Source organism: Lepisosteus platostomus, chromosome 4 (genome assembly GCF_059453375.1).
Source record: "Lepisosteus platostomus isolate fLepPlt1 chromosome 4, fLepPlt1.hap1, whole genome shotgun sequence".
NCBI lineage: Eukaryota > Metazoa > Chordata > Actinopteri > Semionotiformes > Lepisosteidae > Lepisosteus > Lepisosteus platostomus.
In genome coordinates this window covers 47782821-47805490 of record NC_142614.1, presented here as the reverse complement: position 1 = coordinate 47805490, position 22670 = coordinate 47782821, and the positions used below count along the sequence as shown (strand labels likewise).

At 40.0% G+C, this 22670-nt stretch overlaps 2 long non-coding RNA genes across 3 annotated transcripts; both read right to left on the bottom strand.

The window, feature by feature from the left end:
- Nucleotides 1-705: 705 nt before the first annotated feature.
- On the bottom strand, nt 706-3399 carry LOC148673319 (uncharacterized). Its single transcript, XR_015935997.1, has 2 exons — nt 2292-3399; nt 706-967 (listed from the first exon to the last, which is right to left on the bottom strand). It is a non-coding gene; the product is annotated as an uncharacterized LOC148673319 (long non-coding RNA).
- Nucleotides 3400-6625: 3226 nt separating this feature from the next.
- Nucleotides 6626-16838, bottom strand: LOC148673318 (uncharacterized). Of its 2 annotated transcripts, XR_015936198.1 has the most exons (4): nt 16794-16838; nt 8865-8976; nt 7201-7303; nt 6626-6798 (listed from the first exon to the last, which is right to left on the bottom strand). It is a non-coding gene; the product is annotated as an uncharacterized LOC148673318 (long non-coding RNA). The 2 variants fall into 2 exon arrangements; XR_015936197.1 differs by lacking the exon at nt 6626-6798 and having other exon boundaries at nt 7129-7303.
- Nucleotides 16839-22670: the final 5832 nt, after the last annotated feature.

Genomic DNA, 22670 nt, shown 5'->3' with positions numbered 1-22670 from the left:
AATATGTTCATATGTTCTCAAGAGCTCAGTGCAGGTCTAAGTCTCAGGGCCATTGCTTTGGTCACTTTGTCTCTATAGGAGTGTTGGGGAGCTCCACTCGAGTTGCTTCTCAGCAGAGCCTGATGTCGTGCCCTGGGCAAGGCACCAGCACTGGCAACACAAGTGTCGAGTCCCTGGCGCGAGTCTATGGGCAGGCAGTCCAACAGAACAGTCACCCCCAGGTCGAGGAGGTGAGTAAGAGGCCTTTATTTCTCTTTGCTTTTGTTTTGAGTTTTTTACAAACAAAACTTTTGAGTTTGAAAATGCTCTGTAGGTCTTTCATTTTTGTGTTTCATCAATGTCTTAGTTTTTTATAATACCTTCTACAGTATATTTATTTATAAACACTTCACATCAAGACATCAAAAACAATCAAGATTGGTAATAATGTCTCCATCAGCACACGTGTGTACTCTGCATACTGTAATGCCATAGCACACAAGTGTAACTACAGTATATTATGATCAAGTCCTGTCTACGTACTGACCTAATATTCACAACTATAGTATTTGAAGCCCTATACAGACAGTATTCTGGAATAGAATATTAAAGTATTTTAGATGTAAAAATACAGCCTGGAAAGGAATTGACCCAATAATAACAAACAGCAAAAATGTGTTCAAGGGTTCACTATAAAGGAAATAATAATGATACAGGACTAATATGTTTCTTTTCCAACTATAATATATTTGGTATTTGAAGGATTTGATCATTTTGGGACCAGCCAGATTGCTTACAATGATCAGGCACAGTTATTTATCTCAGAAAGCTCAGAAATTAAAACATTTTTAATGTTTTTGTAGACCTTGGGGTTCAGTATATAGGAAATAACAATGAAACAGGACTAATAAGTTCTATTTTCATCTACAGTGGTATTTGCATCTTCGGTATTTGAGGGATTTGATCATCTTGGGACCAGCCAGATTGCCTACAATGATCAGGCACAGTTATTTATCTAAACATTTTTACATTCTAGTGGATAACTTGTGAAAGCCTTTAGCATGCTTTTAGAAAACACCTATCAAATCCCTTGCATGGCACTTTCATCTATGTACTGTACTTAATTTTATAAGCAGCATTATAAAGTTGCTGTCATATGGCTGTAAGTTATGTTACAGCAGCAAAATATAGAGGAAACTCAAAATAAAATGCAAGAAGGCTTGCCAGATATAGCAAACTATGGAAGATATTAACTGACGTTCGGGAGGGATAACAATGACAAGTCAATCTCACACAGCTGTTCCTAATCACCAGCATTATAAAACTAGCTACATACAGTATACTGAACTCCAACACCTCCCTTCGCATTTATCTCAAACATTCCTCCTACACCCCATCTCCACCTTGCAGCTACCCCTCGGTTCACTCAAATGACTGGGGTTCGAGACTGCTTGTCTTATGGCCAGGAGGCTGCCTATTAACCAGATGGGTTAAACCAAATTTTTCTAGGTAGGTATTGCTAGCATTCACAAAACATTCAGTTCTTGGATGTTGTTGTCCCTAGTGAAGTAAATGTTATGAACAACTCTAATGGCATCCAATAATAATAATTGTAAGACGCAGTACCCAAAAATATATAGCATTTATGGAAGTGTTTTTAAATTGTGTTTGTTTCTTTAATGATTGTGATTAGACTCTGAATATACTGTATTTGTACGCGAAATTTGTTTTATACTGTACTCCCCTAAAAATACACACAACAGCAACCAAGTCCTGAGGGTGACAAGTAGTTACGAAAGTGTTTTGTTCTTCTCTTTTTAGAAAACGTAAGTGAATTAAATCAGATCTGTTCTGTCAATTTGTATGGATTCTTTTTTTACACTCCAAGTTGTTTATGCTACAGATGATATATTCTTGTGCAATTTAGTTTTAGCTGAGATCTGAGCAGCTGATTACTCTAAACACTATCCTATCACTATCCTGTTCCCAGGGTGATTTTTTGCTGGCTACGCAATTGCAATTTCAGTTTCTAATTTGCTAATACTGGCACTGACATTGATATTGACAATACATCAGTACTGTTTTTTTAGGTGGAGCAAGTACAAGTAAATGTATATGTATATGAATACTATGAATCACTATTCAATGCTGTGAAACAATTGATGTCTTGGGGTCCTACAGTAAATATATCAGAGGACTGAAAGTAAAAACTTTTACCAGGACTGGTCCAGCTGGTCCCAAAACTGTGCTGAGCCTAGATTCCCCAGGGTTGACTTGTGCTTGTCTGTTATTACAGCAGAAAGCAAACCTACCAGTAACAGCCCACAAGATGGGGCACGTCCAGGACCAGAAGAGGAGCGCGGGGAGTGTTAAGAAACGCCTGCGCATGATAGGAGGGATGGATCTGCAGAGGAGAGGGATAACGTCATTTTTCTGCCTCTGAACAGTACCCCCCATATTGCAGGTCAGATCAGCATCTCCCTCACATCTGCACTGATTTTCTCACCTTCTTCCACCACTTTCTTTCAAGGTCAGGTTTTTTCCTTCTTCTAGAGCTTTTTTACTGATACCCTGAGGCAGAAGCCTTTCACGATCTGGTTTAGTCAAATCAGTGGTGACCAAACTGATCACAGAATGTTTCCCCACTCTGTTGTGACCTTTAGATGAGCTGTCCCCTGCCCTTAAAGGGAAGAGGAGAAATGGTCCAGAGCACCCTGGGCTGCGATGCTTCTCTAGGCCTGAGCTGACGCTCACCCAGAGCCTTCAGTTTCTGGCCTCTGACGACTGGTAGGCATAAAAGAGTACAATCAGCATCCACCTATTCCGTTTTCTATGAATACAATTCTGACTAGGGAAAATACAGACCTTGTTGCCCATAGCTCTATACAGTTAGACCTCTTTCCTTGTCCTGGTTGATGTATTTCTTTCTGTTTACTGAATTCAGGGAGAGGAAGGTTGACGGACTGACCTTCATAAGGCGTCTGTCCCAACACCACCCCGCCATCCTGATCAGCAGACTGCATGATGTCTCCCTAGAGCTTCTGCAGGAGGTGTGATTTCTCCAAAATATTAATTGTTAATTTGGATGATTGCTTTTCACCGTTTTTGTATCCATTTGACCCATTTATAGAGAGGGGTACAGACGAGGCTCTGCAGTGCTAACAGTGGTTTGCCTTTCCCCAGGTGAAGAACTTGCGATCAGTTGTGTCTAGGATGGCAGTGATGTGTCTGGGAGACATGTTCACCTACCTGCAGAGAGGGATGGACCCGAAACTGAGCAACACAGTTAAGGTGCTGCTGCACAAAGCCGGAGAATCCAACACCTTCATCCGACAAGGCGTAGACAGCACACTAGACTGCATGGTGCAGAGCTGTACCCCTGCTCGTGCAATCAACACACTGCTGAATGGAGGTCTGAGGTGAGGGCAGAAATATACAGAATAGAATAATACCCAGAATCTTTGTGTCTGACTCCAGGAGCTATGAAGGGTCATTTACGTTTCATGGAGCTTGAAATCAAAGCATGTAACAAAGAATATTTACTACAATGCTAATATCCATTCATTTTCTAACCACTTTCTCCAGTTCAGGGTCACAGGGTAGCTGGAGCCTATTTCTGCAAACAGCGGATGTAAATCCGGCCAAACCTTGGACACAGACACGTGCACACTCACACCAGAAACACATGAGAACACACAAGCAGATAGCACCCTACGTCCAAAATTGAACCCATTGGACACTGCGTGGCAGCAATGCTAACCACTGCGCCACCATGCTGCCATACAATGCTAAAATACTTAACAAAAATGTAAAAACAACATTAGACGGTGAAATACAAACTTTTATCATTTTAAAAGAAATCTGGTTAAGCACTGGAAAATGAGGTCCTCATTGGCAATGGTTAGGTCACAAGCTGATATGGTTTCAGTCAAAGTAACAGCTCAGTAATATACAATACACCTAAACTCCAGAGTGAGGGCGTGTATGGCACATCACCTGGCAGACCTGGTGGAGAGGATGGGCGCACGTAACCTCCCCAGGGATATCACCAACCGCATCCTGCCTGCTGCCACTCGGCTGGCACAAGACGCCTCCCAGGAAACCAGGTACAACCTCGCGTTTTTCCAAGATGGGTAAGATGGTGATTTCCTTCAAGGAGCCAGCTTTGCAACTCCATAGTGCAATGAGTCTCATGCAAAGATTTGTCATTTCAGACACTTTGGACAGCGGTTGCTGTCTTCCCTGAAGCACCGACTTTGAGCAAAAGGTACTGTCTGTGGTCTGCGGTCCTGTATTTTACAGTACAGCTCTAATTTTAAAACGGAAACATTTCATTTCCTTTAAATTGAAAATGTAGGTCTAAAATGTCTAAAATCACAATCTACATTCACAAACACTTAATAGGGGACAATATACATCATTAATAGTCAGACTGTTTATTTTGTTAAAATGAATATTACATGTAGTATGTGCTCTAGAAACTTATAGATTATAGATATTAAATATTGTAATACTTTTCTACCAATGCATTATTTAGGTTATTCTTTTTACATTTATAGTACTAAGCACAAAAAAAACTAATTTGGAATATGTTTAGCTTCCAATGTATTTAAAGGTATCACTCACTAATTAAAAACTACTTTATTTTTGTCAATGTATGTTATTCATAATCAGTGAATGAATTAGTCATTACTGAATTGTGTGAAAGATGAAAAATGAAAGTACTGTGGCAGGCCTGTTCTGGTACACCCTTAATTAAATGCAGGTGGGCTGGAGCTTGAGGCTCCCAGTGATGTTGCTTGACTGATTGATGGATGTATTGTATTCTGTATGCTTCATGCACATGATCACCCAGCCCGTCTGTCTATCCTGGTGCCAACTTCCACCTTTACCAACTCTCCCACCTTTGTGTCTGTTAGACTTCCAAGGGGAAGAAGAGACTTAATGGTGAAGAATGAAACATCACAGTGAAGACATCAGAAAGAGACAGAACTTGCGTTATTTGTGTTTAAACTATTCTCTGCTGTTTCTTGGTGGTTTCAAGTGCTTAATAAAGTCGTTATTTTGAAATCATAATTGACCTTGCTTCTCCATTCTTTATGTATTGCCTGTGGCTCATATGCCTTAGAATGTTGGCTCAGTACTTGTTCAAGCACATCACGGAAACTAAATGCAAGTACAGCAATACCACTGCATTTATTTCTCCACTCTTTCTGTACTGTATGTATTGTAATGCTGTAGTTATTTCTAGACCTAATTTCTGCCTCTTAAGACAGTGTATGAAGTTAACTCGATGTTCTGTTATTTTTAAGTTAAAAAATTAAGAACATAAGGTCTCCCAATGTGAAGAGCTCATTTTGTAGATTGCACCTAAATGATACAAGGATCTAATCCAAATATTTGTTGCAGGCTATCAGCTTCAGCAACGCTGAAGTACTGTAGCTTGTTCTTTACTTCATGGTTTTAGATGCACTTCCTTTATCGTTTCTACTTTTACTCCCAAGTTTGATTTACTGTTTATTATGAAGATGTCTATGGAGTTAATATAGTCCTGATTCCAATTTATCTTGATCATGTCCTCAGCTCTGACAGGGACAGAAGAAAATCTTTTTGTATAGCAACTGCTAATCGTGCAGGAGCTCTCAATGTGCCTGGTGTTTCATACATATCCTGTAGCACTGCACACACACAGCCCACTTCATCTCCTCAAGCCCTGCCAACATACTGTTGCCCATTAATAACTCACCAAAATCAAAACGATCCTCAAAATAAATAAAACAATACAATGATCCCCAAGGCCAGTCTTACTATCCTCTAAACTTTTACCAAAGGACTCCTAAAAACATTCATGAAAACGAATGTTAGAAACATAATGTTTTTACCACATCAGCAGCAGCAGAAGAGCCTTTTCTTGATGAAAGGCAGTTTAAAAAGACAGAGCAGAACCAAGTACACAGTAATACAATTTTTTTTTCCCTGATGCTGGAGAATCCTGTATTACGAATAAAAAGGTAAGTTTATTTTCGTTTTGTACAGTTATGAAGGTGGGATGTTAGAAAGGAATAGTGTCAAGTCTGTAATAAATCCCTCTTCACAGGCCATTAGAGAGTTTTTGTTACCACTGAGGTTTTGCATGTAACTCTGGTACCAGTCCCTATTATCATTAGTGACATCTTAACCAATGGTGCAGCCAACTCACATGTGGGGATTCTGGAAACTCTGCGGGGCACACAGCCAGGGGGTCTGGCAGCAGGTGGGGACACCACTATCAGCCTGTCCTCCTCAGGCTCACCAGGCCCATTAGAATGGGTCAGTCGTTGTCCCGCTACACTCACATCTGAGGTCACCCCTACAAAACAAGGTCAAAATTTCTCAACACCCTTCAGAACTGTCACCCTTTTCACCAATCTCACAACACCAAAGCCCACAGTAGCAGACGCACTGACACACACAGCAACCTCAACACAAGGAGGGCAAATGCAAAAACAGACTGAGAAGAATAATCGGCAAGGTCTTTATCCTCTTTATCTCTATAACTCTAACTGAGTCCCAGCAGACAGGAAGTTTCAATCTCTACTGTGCTGTACTGTTCAAACCTAGAGCTACTAGGTTACTTTCAGTTTTGCCTAGTTTCACGGATGGTTTCTCAGCACACACTCATACACACAAGCAAACTCATTCAAACAAATGACAGGCCAGCAGCTCCAGCTGTCAGCACCTTGGTTGGGGCTGTCCTCCACTCTGGAAGCAGCCATCAGCCTTCTGGAGGGGACTCCAGCCAAGCGAGGTCTTGCTACTAAAGGAGGGGAGTTATTGGACCTGCAGACAAGACACAAATGGAGACACAGTGGAGAAAAGTGAAAAAATAATAAACACTGCTCTGTCATCTTTACAGAGTTCGAGCAGTGTTGTCAACTCTGTTCACTCCCTTGCCAAGTTCACAATCCTGCTTTGAAGCACATAAAACCACAAAAGATGCCAGCTTGAACAACAACCTATCTTTATCAACACTCTCCACTCCAGCCCCCACAAAAAAACAGAAAAGATGTTCATAAAAGTAGGAGGCTACCTGTGTGGCAGTAAGCAAAAACAAAGTTACAAGTTTGGAAAACAAGCTTCAGTGCACTGTTTATGAAAGCCACAACCGTCTTGAGCTGTAAGGGCAGCATTTTAATTGCTCTGAATGTGTACATTTCTGAGGGCCGTGTGTTATGGACAGACCTGGGTTGGGCATTCGGCGGCACAGGTTTGATTCCATTGGAGAAATAGCGAGAACGCACAAGCGTGGCTTTAGTTAGCACAGGGCAATTCTCACGGGCTTCACCTGAAGGACAAAGTAGGAAAGGCATTCCTAAAAAATTATAAAAGCAACTAGATCACATTTATTTTCTAACCACTTTATTTAATTTAGTGTTGCAGATAGCACACCAGGAAGTGAGACACCAAGACAGCAATGCTCATCACTGTACCACCATGCTGCCCATCAGATCTACACACTTATCTAGGATCCCCAGTGCAAGAGCAATCTACATATAGTTATTCCTAATAACTGTATATCCCAATGCAGACTTGATCAGTTATTTGGAACTAAACTATGGAAGAACCCAGGAAAATTCTACTGAAGTTTCTACAGATTTTAACTCAGTAAAAACTCATCCCCAGCACTGGAATACCACTGTGCCAGCTGAGCTCTTGATTAAGCTAATTCAAAAGTAGTTGGATACCATCAATGCTCAGTTTTTGAGTTTCACACCTGCCTTCTTTCAAGTAATGGACTGAATGAAGTGATTGGACCTTTTGAGATTAAATTCACATTGCAGTCTACAGTATGATACAATGATTGAAATCACCTGGTTTAAGTCTTTGACAAAGTGGCATCACCAAATACTAATTAACATCATACCATCATTTTGTCTCCTGTTAAGAGATGCTAAGAGACAAATAAGACAACTACCACTTAATAAGAAAACTGAGGGCAGAGTAGGTGGAATTTTATTTGTCAGGTTTTTTGTTGCATAACATGTCCATAGCAGAGTCTTTGAAACCAAAGTCTAAAAGTAGAAACAGGTTGAAGAGGTCAAATCACCAAATAAAAAGAATAATTCAGCCTCAATAATTTAGAGATCAGACAGAAGGAAAAGTAAAAGACACTCCAGAAGCAGGGTTGAGAAGCATTACTTTAATAGACCGATCAGTAAATATTAGTCTCTGAAGAGGAATATTCTTACTCTCTAGCTTGATGGCAAGATCAGAACTAGCTGCTGTTTTGCCATGAGAGGGTTTGGGACGGGGAAGAAGAAATAGAAGCAGAAGAGGACAGATGCATTGAAAAGCCAGGAATCAACACAATAGGTGACCACACAAACACCAATAATGGGAATCAGTGCACTTTGGCAAAGCAGGTTAATCCCATCAAAGCTCTGTTAATATAGTCCTGATTCCAATTTATCTTGATCATGTCCTCAGCTCTGACAGGGACAGCAGAAAATCTTTTTGTATAGCAACTGCTAATCGTGCAGGAGCTCTCAATGTGCCTGGTGTTTCATACATATACTGTAGCACTGCACACGCACAGCCCACTTCATCTCCTCAAGCCCTGCCAACATACAGCATGTTACTGACACAGACTACTCCCTACCAGGAGCACATGTCTTTTTCCTCACACAAGGAGGGAAATGTACTTCACTTTCCTTTACCACACCATGGTCAGAAATGTTTGGAATGATTTTGGTGGAGTAATTGTGAACCTAAATTACTCTTTTTTCTCTGGGTTCAGAATTAGCTAAAGAATTCAAAACAGACTGTACACACAGTGATAACTACAGATCTCAACTCATCACTCATCTTGAAATTAAAAGTCTAGGAAGCATAAATCAGGTACTTACCAAAGTGTTTGGCACGTTTTGCATTTTCCTGACTTATATTCATTGTTCTAGTGAACTGCAGGTCTTTCTCAGAGGAGCCACTCGGTTGGGGAGACCAGGGATCTCTGTCCATCTGAGAGGCAGGAACAATGAAGTTCTCAGTGCTTGTTAATGCTTAATGTTTGATTTCAAGAAAACTGGCATAGTTTTTGTAGTAAATGCACGTTTTGCTAATTTCCATATCTTATCTTTTCCATGTACTGTAATTGAACCTTAATAATATCCTTACATATTTTAAGTAGAAAGACTGCAAGAGACATTTAAATCTGTAGATCATTTTTAGTAAACATGTTGACAGTTAGCTGATATAGTGATCATTTCTATTTAATTTAAGTAGAGGTCTTGGGCTCATCAATCCCACTTTCTTTTCTTTGGAGAACATGAACCTAAGGACTGCATGCAGAACAGTAGAAACTTATGCAATATCCTTTTCTTCCACAGAGTCCAAACAGTAAACTTCTCTTTATTTCAATAAAATGTCAAAATTCGGACAGAGAGATCACTGGTTCCAGTCTACTTACTTAACACAGTTTTCATTACAAACTATTCTGATTTACTTCATTATAAATGACGAGTACTGAAACTGGCACTCAATCAAAACTCCTCAAAGTGTTGTGATGTGTTATCAGTACTCAACTCAAGCATTACAACGGTAACATCGCATATTGATAGATGTAATGGAATGTATAAATCAAACATGAAAAATATGGGATTACAAACAATCAGACCTTTATGGAATTTCCTGAATCTCTTCTTAATGATTTTATAAACCAAAATGCAGCACACTCTAAGGAGGCAGTTCTATTCTATAATTTACAACTGGAGACACAGTAATAGGGGGCTGTACTTACTGCTAACATTGTCTATTTGCTGATTGGTAATTGTAGAGTTTAAAGGCAGCATGTTTATAAAAGAGGAGTGTTAATTCAAGTCAACTCCTTGATGATTATAAAACAACATGAAACATACAGATTGTAATCTGAAGAACAAAGAGAAGCCACCCCTAACTGTATATAGATCCCATTTCTAGCTGCTACTTCAAGGAGCCCAGATTGGGCCTTAAGACACCTAACTAGGAATCCTGTTGAAAGCACCCACAGCTCTCCAAAGTAACAAGCAGCCCAGCCATTTTATTGAAGCATCAATACCACGGCATTTTTCAAGAATTAATTCTCTTTTAGTTTCAAGTTGCGGCTCTTTTGCTACAAAAAAATGGTTGACCCCATCTACACTCCTTGGTTTTTTATAAACTGGAATATCTCTCACTACTTTTGTTTTTGGTTGGTTTTTTCTTTTTTCATTTTTATGAATTCACCAATCCACTGAACTTTAAAAGTGTGAACATTTAATTACCTAATGTAATTTTAGAGGTATGGTGAATAAAAATGAATGCAGTATTATAAATGCGATTTTACTAGTGTTGTAAACCTTATGTATAGTCTCAATGCTGAAGGGAGTAAGCTACACACTTCATGTTGTACCCAAACATTCTGTTTGTAATTTTATTGTTCTAATTTGACCATTAAAGAATCAACATAAACACCCAGATGCCTATAGTACAATCCTGTCTGGCGATTGATATTGCCCATGTGATATGTATACCAAGGCATTAAAAATCTATCAGAAATAAGTATTGGAATCACTAGCATGATCAATTTGTATAGGATATAGGATATGTTTCTATTTCCTCCATGAACCGCTTTGGACTTGTCTAATAATGGCATCTTAATTTCAAGATTTTTGAGTATGTATTTGAGCTAGAAATGGTGGAAAAACAGTATATGTCGAAATATTTCAGAAATTCCAATAAAAACAAAAAGGCCGAATCAGTGTGATTAAATAATGACTATTTGAACGGAAGTGATGATAACTGTGAAGCTGCATTAACAGTATAATGTATATAGCATATAACTGAGAGAACATGTGGAACAAACATTAGAAGACTCAAGGCCCTCCAGAAATTGAGTCTGACACTCCTGATTTAAAGAACTGTGCAAGTTACAAATTTAGTCTGCAGTTTTATTTTTTTTAAAGAGATTCTCAATTATTAATCTTTATTTTACATAGCAGTTTTCAGAAGACATTGTTTTCTTAGGAAAGTGCACATTCACGAGAGATAATTTCACCAAATAAATCAATATACAGAAGACAATATACAGAATACATCATAAGATCTACTGTATGTGACTGCCAGGGTCTTAAGGTCAGATCTGAAAACAGACTACAAGGTGAGACTACTAGAAAGCCACTGCAAGTGAATGAAGTAAGCACACATCCAAAAGTAACAAGACCAGTGCTCGAATTCACACCCCACTCTTTACTCGTTATCGTTTTTGGATATGTTTGTATTTCAATTTATAAAAATATGAACGAAGATACTGCTTTGCTTGAAAAAAACGTTTCTGTTGCTTTGATCCTCGGACAATGATGCGCTTGCGACTTCCATCTCTTACAGGCGGTCGCATCGGTTCACCACGTGCTGGAAAGCGTCGCTACACCCCCATGCCCTCACACGAGTTTTTACAAATCTTGAACTGAACAAATTAACATCTTTATTGATATACTCATCGATTTTTATCAAACGAATTAGCTGCTTTCAGGATAGTAAAATGGGAGCACTTAAAAGGGCACCGTTTGCATGATGTTTTACTGAAGCTGGTCTTAATGGAAAATCGACAGAGATTTCTGCTGACACCCAATGTAAAAAACAGTATTTTTTACCACTTTGGTTACACAGTGTAGAAAACCGGAATCTAATTTAGAAAATAGACTTCGCCTGACCTTTACCAGGTTGCAAGGTTGCAGATGCGCAGTAACCACACAAAAATAAAACTCTGTCGCTGCCATGCATGTTTTTTTTAGCTAAAGTAATAACATTTGAGAAACTACGATCAATTTAACCCCTTGAGCAATGCGTCACTCTCTCAGTAATAATGCAATTGTGAGTTCAGAGATGAGACTTTGATTGCTGCGTGGCGCTTTACAGATTGAGAACGTGACCTACATAAGACGCGATCTAATACAAAATTAATACAAATTAAAATAAATTTGCAAGCTGGGAATTTGGAAAATGCAATTCCAATTACAAGATCCGACCTCGTTCATCTTTTTTGTGGAGTTAGAGTCGCGTTTTGAGATGAAGAAGGTGGAGGAGCTGCCACTGCGATGAATGTTTCAGTGAGGAGGAGTGGGAGATTTTTTCTTTTTTGTATTTCTTCTTGACTAAAAAAAGGTGCAAATCTGTTATTTTGGCGTAACACTATCGATGCTCCACCATCGTAATTATTCCCGTACTGCCCGTTCCACCCCTTAGTGTAATCAATGTAAGTTAATGCTTACGTGGCCTAAAAGAAACAACTAATACATTTTGGCTTTATTTGTTAACATGCCTGTGATTTTAAAGCCCATGGCAAGAGTTTGAAAGTTAAAACAGGTTAATTGAACTGCTGATTGTCGGGCAATTCAGACACCATTCCCTTTTGGGGCAAAGCACTGTATGCAGCCATATAGGTCAGGAAAAAAATGTTTAGAAAACATTGAAAGAACTGTATTCCTAAGTATGCTTTCAGCCCTAAAACACAGCCATGCCATCAAAAACTGTCTACATTGTATGGGAATAAAACCCTAACCCTAGTGTCACGCTGGGGCTGACTGCGGAGGATTGGGATCCAATGCGGTGCTCTAGGAAGGGATACCTAGCTTGGGGTTTTGTTAGTTAGGGTTAGGGTTCAAATATTTCTCAAAGGCTTTTCACAATATTACACTCAAAGAACTATATTCCTACAGATGCAGCCATTCAAAACGAGCGGATTATATTGCGGTAAAACGTGGTGGGAGTGTCCCAGAATAACACGGGTTATCGTATAATACCGCAAGTAAGATATTAGTGTCCGGAATTACCGCCAGGTGGAGCTAATAAAGCTCAACCTCTCATGTACAGCGTTTGAGCTTTCGCCATCAAAGTCTTTACAGAAGATATTACTCATAGTATTAATAATGAATGACCTTGGACAAGCTGTAAACTCAAAGTATTACCCTGGTCCACATTCTTTGTAAATCTAAAGACTATTGTTTTCTTTGACAAAAAATAACGCCACAGCATTTCATTGATCCAATCACACATTTGTTTCCAATCATACAAAGTAATTCTTGAGAATCTCCGATTCACCATGCCTTTCACATGCTCATTAAAGATATTAATTTAGGAACAAAAATATTACTGTATGTAAACTGTACTGTATATGGATGGTCTTGGTATTTGAAAGAAAAAATGCACACCAGTATTCCATTTCTCCCTAAACATTTTAAGAATCAAAGTTTTACATGTGGTTATTTTGGAAACGTTTTTACTTGCTCCTTGCTCCTTCTGACCATGTTACTGTACGTTTATACAGTATTCAGTACTTTGTGAGAAAAGTGATAGTTTTAAGCTTTTCTGTGAATACGCTCGATACCAGAGTAAACAGAAGCATACTTTTAGAATTTGATTAATAGGGAATATAATATGGAATCGCATATATAAAAAAATTATTAACAATATAATTATATTCATGTACTGTAGCACAGTAGTATATACACATATCTATTGATGTGTACGGCTGTTTCACCACTTGTTATGTGACTGTCTCAGTAGCGTGATGGTTTAAGTGCCTGACTTATAAGCAAAATAACCCAGCTATCGCAATGAGTTTTCTTTTATCAAACATTACCTTGAAAAACGAAAATAGCAATATTATGGACACTCTATTGACTTTTTTATATTTCTAAATATCACAACATGTTCGAATCTAAGTCATTTATTAACAACAATGGATAGTTTCAGACTGTTACCGATATCGTTATCATCAATATGTGAAAAAGTGAATCCTGTTTTTTTATGGTCTGTAGCTCAAATCCTGCTTAACTAAAAATTAGACACAAGAAGCGTATTATTGGACAATGCTGTGAGGCTAAAGAAATCAATAATAATATTAATTCAAAGATCTAAATATATTTAACACATACTGTACGCCTGACTAGAGAGTGTGTCTGCTCGCCTGCACGGTGACGTCACCATCTTTCACGTCACACCGTCTGTGTGGTGTGACGCAGTGGTGGCCGGGCGCGGTGAGGTGCGCTGGCAGCTGTGTGACGCAGTGGTGGCCGGGCGCGGCGAGGTGCAGGAGAAGGGGTGTGTGCGGGTGGGTTTGTGGGGGTGTGTGCAGATGGGGCTGTGGGGCCCGGCGGGTCCTGGCTGTGGTCTGACCAAAAACTCAAAATAAGATACAATCGACAGACATTCCTAACATAGACATATCATAAAACATTTACATGCTGTGAATGTCTGGCGATTGTACCTGTATCTTATTTTTAGTTTTTGTTTTGTTTCACGTTAATTTTATACGGGAGAGTGTCATAGAGAAGACTCCCTTACCCCCATCTTGATTAAAATCGCAAACGTGTGTTTCATAAAATACTTTTATTTTTCACAATCTGGCAATGCCAGACGGAATCCACATTCGCTGCGGAAAAAACTGCCTTGGAGATCAGAACATCAAGGAAGAAAACAATTATTACACCCGGCTTTTCAACGTAATTGCTTTAACTTGCTAATGTGTTACTGTAACAGTCCGGGTGTGGCAAGCCTCTAATGTCTCCCGATTTGGGCAAAAGGAATAAAGCTTTGTTTGATTTCTGAAACCCTTTCTTTATGTCCTCAGTTTTCTTTTGACGTTTCATTTAACATTTATTTGTTTGTTTTGTGGTCTGGGTAATTGGAGGCTACGGTGTTATGCTTCCTATAGTGATATACGGCCGTATTGAGCAGTATTTCTTGCGTTAAGAAAGTTAGGTGTTAGCATAAACTATTAGTAATCAATAATATTAAATTTAGCACTGTAATAAATTGTGCTAATAATAAATTCTATTCTACTCTGAGAACATAGGTGGGAGGAAAAATGCCCGTGGCCTTTTCACTGATAAACTTGTTAACAAAAACTACACTATGCTTAAGAGTTGTTCAATGGTTTTTTTTCAGCACAGCACAGACTGTGCCTGCTAGAGAACCACAATTCACACTCAACCACATCACAGATCACAGATCAGTCCCAGTGTGTGAGATCCTGCTGTTTGATCTGTGCTTGATCTTTGATCTGAACCAGTTCTAACCATTGACACATTTAGCCAATTTCTGCCTGGAATTTCCTCCCCCTTAAACATTTGTTATATCTCTGCAGCAGAACATAGCAAGAGCCTGGTTTCGGGTCTTAAATTGAAAACAACCCCCTTGGCTTTGAGTGTGAACAAATCTCTTATATTTCTTAATGTGTCCACTCTGCAGACAAACATATGAAAAAACAAAAACAAAAACAGTAGGCAAAAATGTTTTTTTTTGTTGGTATTCAGAGGTCAGAATTTTCAATTCTAGGCCTGTCAGCGCCCTGGGGATGATTTGAAAACCTTGTTCTGGGTGACTACTAGCTTGGATAAAAATCTGGGACAAATTGATCAATAAGAAAAAATTCGACATCATGTTTTGAGAAGACTGTACCTGGAATTAAATTTCAGGCCTATAATAAAAAAACATAAACATATTGAAAATAATAAGAATAAAAAACATTAGACACTGCTAAAGAGCCTTTATCTGCTGTTATGTAATGAAGAAAACCTCAGAGTTCACTTCCAGTTTGTAAAAAAGGAGCACTGAGAAGACAGTGATAAAAAACTGATTGATTAGCCCTTCTGAGTCAATGATTGACAGCTAATAGGCAGGCGGAATGAAGCCTGAGGCTTCTAGGGGAAGTCTTACCCCCTAAGGCCTCTGAATGGCTGAAAATACAATGACTGACAGCGCTTTTTACCAATCAGATCGCCTTATTTTTCGCGGTCCTTCTTCACACATTTACTACAAAGTCAATAACGTTCAATAGCCTCCAGGTTTGGAGATAAGATAGTCTGGGTTATTTTGGATATACATCATGCTTCAGAATAAGGTAAAAAAAATGGGATATATTTATATTTTTGCTGTTTTTTGCTTTTGCGGTTTTGTTGGTAAAAAGGTATGATATTAACATGTTGTGCTGGCCGGGTGTTTTTATTGGGGTTCTGCTAGTTCTTTAATTTATTGGTTTATTGCACAATAGTGTCATATCTGTGGAATAAACTTTATGGTTTTGTTGTGATGATATTGGAGAATACGTGCATATGAGAAAATGTGTGGAGCTATTTGAAAAAATCTTGCGTTTGTCTTTTAAAAAAAGAAACGACACGATCCGAAAGCTTACCTCTGTAAATATATTAATATCGAGTGGTATTAAATGCAACTTTTTTGTATAGACGTAGCCTGGCAAAGAATAATTAGCACAGGACACAAATATAATTTGGGGGTTCTTTTTTTCTATTTAAAAAATAAAAATAAAAGAAATGACATATAACGATATTTTTATATACACAAAATACGGCAGTGGTTCTTTCACGCAGAGGGGAAAACAAAGAAAACATGTTTAGTTTGACAGTTTTTTACATTCCATCTGCCCGTTACAGAAACGCATCTACACTGAACAACAAAAAAAGAAAGAAATGACATTACAGAAATAGGCAGGTCACCTCACCGAGAACTACATTACGACAATAATTAGTATAAGACTCACAATTGCGTACACTTAACAAACGGTGCTAAACATAAGTCTCTGTAAAGAATGAAGGAACAGAAAATACAAGGAGCATGTGAAACCCATTACTTACAAATCAATAAACAGATATCCCTAGCCCGAGAAGTTGTCTAAAAACTGGCTACCGCCTCAGTGTACTCCGTTAAAATCTAATACCCCTCTTGCTAATCTTGTCTCAATCCTATGAAATACCGATTAATACTCAATTAGGGTGCAAATAGGGAAACAACACCGTATTTACCGTTACAACTCTCTGGAGTCATTTCGGGTGCTTTTTAACGGTCGCTCACTGCCTCTTAGTCCCTACTGCCCATGCGCAGAACGCTGAACTCAACTGACAGGAACCGCGAGCTAAGAGGTAGCGCCATCTAGTGGATTTGGCAGAACAGGCCGCTCTTCACCACTGGGTCACATAGATGACACTTTTCTAAAATGTCTTTAAAAATAAAAGCGATTACAATTGGCACGACTGTTGACTTTTCACGATAACTCCTAAAGTTATGAAAACACTTGTGTGCGTACAAAATACATGTGGCTGTTTCCACAGCCTTCACTGTCGTCTTTAAGCCATTTGTTGACCACGCTAGAATATTCTTCTGTCCATATCTTTGGAAGGGAAACGCAGAACCAAATGCATTTTAAAGACCACGACATGTGAAAGTGTTCACAGCCTCCACATAAAACTATCACTGAGCTTATTCTCTTTTTTTAAACCTCTGTATTCTCGTCGATGCACTGTAAAAAACATCCTGTAAAATTTACGGTAAGAAATTGGCAGCTGTGGTTGCCAGAAATCTACCGTAAAAAAATGTTTTTAACATCATACCATCATTTTTTCTCCTGTTAAGAGATGCTTAGACACAAATAAGGCAACTACCACTTAATAAGAAAACTGAGGGCAGAGTAGGTGGAATTTTATTTGTCAGTTGTTTTTGTTTGCATAACATGGCCATAGCAGAGTCTTTGAAACCAAAGTTTAAAAGTAGAAACAGGTTGAAAAGGTCAAATCACCAAATAAAAAGAATCATTCAGCCTCAATCATTTAGAGATCAGCCAGAAGGAAAAGTAAGACACTCCAGAAGCAGGGTTGAGAAGCATTGCTTTAATAGACCGATCAGTAAGTATCAGTCTCTAAAGAGGAACAATCTTACTCTCTAGCTTGATGGCGAGATCAGAAGAAGCTGCTGTTTTACCATGAGAGGGTTTGGGACAGGGGAGAAGAAATAGAAGCAGCAGAGGACAGATGCATTGAAAAGCCAGGAATCAACACAATAGGTGACTGCACAAACACAAATAATGGGAATCAGTGCACTTTGGCAAAGCAGGTTAATCCCATCGATGCTCTGTTAATTAGTATTTGGTGATGCCACTTTGTCAAAGACTTAAACCAGGTGATTTCAATCATTGTATCATACTGTAGACTGCAATGTGAATTTAATCTCAAAAGGTCCAGTCACTTCATTCAGTCAATTACTTGAAAGAAGGCAGGTGTGAAACTCAAAAACTGAGCATTGATGGTATCCAACTACTTTTGAATTAGCTTAACCAAGAGCTCAGCTGGCATGGTCGTATTCCAGTACTGGGGATGAGTTTTTACTGAGTTAAAATCTGTAGAAACTTCAGGAGAATTTTCCAGGGTTCTTCCATAGTTTAGTTCCAAATAACTGATCAAGTCTGCATATGGATATACAGTAATTAGGAATAACTCTATGTAGATCGCTATTGCACTGGGGTTCCTAGATAAGTGTGTAGATCTGATGGGCAGCATGGTGGTACAGTGATGAGCATTGCTGTCTTGCAGCACTGGGGCTCTTGGCTCACTTCCTGGTGTGCTATCTGCAACACTAAATTAAATAAAGTGGTTAGAAAATAAATGTGATCTAGTTGCTTTTATAATTTTATAGGAATACCTCCTACTGTGTCCTTCAGGTGAAGCCTGTGAGAATTGCCCTGTGCTAACTAAAGCCACGCTTGTGCCTTCTCGCTGTTTCTCCAATGGAATTAAGCCTGTGCCGCCGAACACCCAACCCAGGCCTGTCCATGACACACGGCCCTCAGAAATGTACACATTCAGAGCAATTAAAATGCTGCCCTTACAGCTCAAGACGGTTGTGGCTTTCATAAACAGTGCACTGAAGCTCGTTTCCAAACTTGTAACTTTGTTTTTGCTTACTGCCACACAGGTAGCCTCCTACTTTTATGAACATCTTTTCTGTTTTTTTGTGGGGGCTGGAGTGGAGAGTGTTGATTAAGTTAGGTTGTTGTTCAAGCTGGCATCTTTTGTGGTTTTATGTGCTTCAAAGCAGGATTGTGAACTTGGCAAGGGAGTGAACAGAGTCGACAACACTGCTCAAACTCTGTAAAGATGACAGCAGTGCTTATCATTTTTTAACTTTTCTCCACTGTGTCTCCATTTGTGTCTTGTCTGCAGGTCTGATAACTCCCCTCCTTTAGTAGCAAGACCTCGCTTGGCTGGAGTCCCCTCCAGAAGGCTGATGGCTGCTTCCAGAGTGGAGTACAGCCCCAATCAAGGTGCTGACAGCTGGAGCTGCTGGACTGTCATTTGTTTGAATGAGTTTGCTTTTGTGTATGAGTGTGTGCTGAGAAACCAGCTTTGAGACTGGGCAAAACTGAAAGTAAGTTTCTGTGCTTTACAGTAGAGTACAGTAGAGATTGAAACTTCCTGTCTGCTGGGACTCAGAGTTAAAGAGATAAATAAGATAAAGACCTTGCCAATTATTCTTCTCAGTCAGTTCTTGCATTTGCCCTCCTTGTGTTGAGGTTGGTGTGTGTGTCAGTGTGTCTGCTACTGTGGGCTGTGGTGTTGTGAGATTGGTGAAAAGGGTGACAGTTCTGAAGGGTGTTGAGATATTTTGACCTTGTTTTGTAGGGGTGACCTCAGATGTGAGTGTAGTGGGGCAGTGGCTGACCTATTCTAATGGGCCTGGTGAGTCTGAGGAGGACAGGCTGATAGTGGTGTCCCCACCTGCTGCCAGACCCCCGGGCCGTGTGCCCCGCAGAGTTTCCAGAATCCCCACATGTGAGTCGGCTGCACCATTGGTTAAGATGTCATAATGATAATAGGGACTGGTACCAGAGTTACATGCAAAACCTCACTGGTAACAAAAACTCTCTAATGGCCTGTGAAGAGGGATTTATTACAGACTTGACACTATTCCTTTCTAACATCCCACCTTCATAACTGTACAAAACGAAAATAAACTTACCTTTTTATCCATGATACAGGATTCTCCAGGATCAGGGAAAAAAAATTGTATTACTGTATACTTGGTTCTGCTCTGTCTTTTTAAACTGCCTTACATCAAGAAAAGGCTCTTCTGCTGCTGCTGATGTGGTAAAAACATTATGTTTCTAACATTCGTTTTCTTGAATGTTTTTTGGAGTCCTTTTGTAAAAGTTTAGAGGATAGTAAGACTGGCCTTGGGGATCATTGTATTGTTTTATTGATTTTGAGGATCGTTCTGATTTTGGTGAGTTATTAATGGGCGGCATGTTGGCTCAGTGGTTGGCATTGCTGCCGTGCAGCACTAGTTTTTATGGGTTTCCAGGTATTCCAGTTTCCTCCCACAGTCCAAAGACATGGTGGTAGGTTAATTGGCTTCTGGAACAAGTGGCTTTGATGTGAGTATATGAGCATGTCTGTGTTTGTGTCTGTGTGCCCTGTGACTCCGGCTCCCTCCCTCATGACCTTGTATTGGATAAAGTGTTGGATGGATGAATGAATTGAGAATTGATCAAAATTGGTTCTTGAAAAAGAAAATTCCCTTAAGATAACTGCCCTATCAGAGAGGGTTGCAACAAATCAGTTTCAAAGACCTTCAGAACTGTAATGTGAACTCTTGCGGACATGTGAAGTGATCTGTAGACAATGGGCACAAATCAAGCCACGCTAGAGATAGCAGCACAACCCAGGATTTATTGAACTCTTAGGAGTGGATATGCCAGTACACATTACTGTTCACATTTCAACTCCAGCTTTAGCAACACAGCAACAGATAGCGTGCCAGAGTTTTAGAGTATTGGGTGCGACGTTTTGGTTCTGTGAGGCAGTAGATCATCAGGTGACAAAAGCTCACAAGGTGATGATATCTCCAGATTTACAGAGAAAACCCCAAGGAGCTCCTTCAGAGTAAGCAAACTCATTTGCAGTAGATTCTGGCCAGAATACAGGTGGTTTTAGTTTTTTGTTAACCCCAGCAACTCTCTTTCCCCACCCAGTTATCCCAGAGCCTTACCAACCCCAGGTTTCAGGGAAGAAAGGGCTCCTGAGGATGTCACAGAACAGTGGTGGAGAGGACTCGGACATGCAGTTCCTGAGCCCCACCAACCCTTCCGACAGAGAGAGAGGTGTGCTCACAGAGGAGGGTCAGGCCTGAAAGGGGATCTGCAGTCCCAATTTCTCAGGCCGGTTATTAAATCTTGCAAATTTTTTTTTTTTCACAAAGAAGTGAGAGGCTGTGAAATTTTCAAAGCAAAAAGCAAATCCTTGATGAGTAGCCCAAGAGTCACAGCAGAAACTGATTCGGGGAGTGCTGCTTCCTGCTATTGACATTTCTTCTCTTCCCACCAGATTGCCTGTGCTTTGGTTGTGTCTTTGGCTCATAGATGTAACTGGACTTTTAGATGAAAAAGGATTTGATATCTCACAAGCTGTTAAATGTTTTTTTTTTTATTTCTCAACAGAACTTTAGTCATAGCATTAAAACTCCCAATGGATTTTGGATACACAGTTCCACGCATATGCATTAGTTAACAGCTAAGGCTTGGGCTGTCTAATGGTATACTTGATACTTGATGTCTAATGATATACAAATGATGCTTGGGCTGGTAATGATAATGCTATGCTAGTTAATTATATTAATCCTTAACATCTTTCAATGTTTGGGAAAACCAAGGAATGAGCTATGTTTGGCTGGTTTTGACAGCTCCCGTCCATGGTGGGGACAATGTGCCTACAAAGACTTCCTGCCCTCTCTGCGGACATTCCAGCGTAGAGCGTAGATTTCTCACAGCCCCAGGAGCTGCTGGGGGTCTGGGCTCTCAGCCAGCTTGCAGGAATGTGGACCCTAATGTTGGCATGTCCAGCACCTGATCCAGCAGGAAGGAGAGCAGTCTTCTGTGCAGATCCCTCTGCCCCAGTTCCCAGAACACTGCAGGGAAGGATACACATCCATTCCTTTTCTTTCTCCTTTCTTTCATCTTGCTCAGTTTTTATTAAGTGATCATAAAAATTGAGGAACATTGATAATGGTAGTTTGGATGATTTTTGACAACTGCAGTTTTGATTCCAATTTTGGTGATAGTAGTACTATTGATTACTGTTAAGTATCAGACTGGGGACTGATTGCCTATTATGAAGACTGGTAGTGGTTACAGTCAAGTTGGTTTGCACAATCTTGACCTCCATGTGGTGAAAGAGCAGGGGACTTGATGTAGTGTTTTAGCAACAATGGCAACTTGTTAGGAAGACTGCCATCCTGACTAACCACTACAGCCTTCACAATAGACAAGCAGTCCTCACCCTTTATTCTTCTTAAAGGTCAAGTGGAAATATAGTTTCCTCTCAGAACGTTATGTACAGACAGTATGTGTAAGCCCTGTCTGTGTTCTTCAGGTGAAGCCCAGGGAAGGACCTTCCCAGAGCTCCTCAGAGCCTCTCAGATGTGCTCCACAACCTGCCGCTGTGTCTTCAATGGAATCAAACCCGTGCCCCCGATCTCTCGAGGCACCAAGCCCTTGCCCGACAGGGCCTAGGGTATGCCCAGGGACTCAGGAAAGGCAAGCCAGACAGGGCGCCCCTTGGAGCGCCCAATGGAAAGTAACCTTCAGCTTTATGGAGAAGAGGAGGCAGTGGACTATGAGGAAGTCAGAACACACCAGTGGTGGACATCACAACATTCTTGCCTGTGGGGTTAGGGATCTCAAAATTGACAGCTCTGTTCCAGCTCTGTAAAGATAACTGTCAGAGCAGTGCTGATTGTTATTATTTTTTCACTTTTCTCCTCTGTCTCTGTGTCTTCCCTGCAGGTCCGATTACTCCCCTCCTTTAGTAGCAAGGTCTCGCTTGGATGGAATCCCCTCCAGAAAGCTGATGGCT